Source organism: Galeopterus variegatus, unplaced genomic scaffold (assembly GCF_000696425.1).
Source record: "Galeopterus variegatus unplaced genomic scaffold, G_variegatus-3.0.2 Scaffold8926, whole genome shotgun sequence".
NCBI lineage: Eukaryota > Metazoa > Chordata > Mammalia > Dermoptera > Cynocephalidae > Galeopterus > Galeopterus variegatus.
Window position 1 is genome coordinate 9,573 of NW_007735037.1, and position 747 is coordinate 10,319.

Here is a 747-nt window from a genome sequence, read left to right on the forward strand (position 1 = left end):
TGCTAGAGGCCTTACATGCACGAGGACAGCCTTTCCCTTAAGCGTGCTTTATCTCCCCATGATGTGGGATGGGTATGTTGAGCCCTGGGCGAGAACATCCCAAATCCTATTTTCTAGGCACTCCCAGAAATGTGGTCCCTTTCTCTGCCTCTTACAAAAGCAACTCCGGGAATTTACAGCATGAGGAAAGCCATTTTTGCACCACACAGTACATCCAGAACTCAAAGTATGTGAGAACGAGCCAACCACCAAGTACACCGAAATGGAAGGTCTCAGCAAGGTCTGCAGCCCATAAATGTCACCAGGAGTTAACAGAAACCAAGTTTTGATAAGCCGATATTTCAGTACCTTGGCCCTTCAGGATATCAACTTCTGGAAAATCTCCCTGGAGCCCCTACAGGACTGAGCCCAGTGTGTGGTGGCAGCCCGGCTATGTGCCAGGAACCGGGCAGGCTATGACGGACTCAGCTCACTTTCCATGGCACTGCGAGGGTACATGGTTGTGCAAAATAAGGGGGCAAGGCCTTGAGGGCTGCCCAAACCACTGCAGGTATGAACTAGAGAAACTTTCTAAGAGCCCCAAATTTAAAACCCCTAAGCTGAGAATCGCTCACATTTTGGAAAATTTGCATTTTACCCCAGGGTCCCTTTAAGCCTCCCTAGGCATTTAAAGTGTGGGTTAAATGGGGGTTGCAGTGTTTATGAAATAACGCGCAGGCTGATTGTAATCATGTGAGCTCCTGTGCA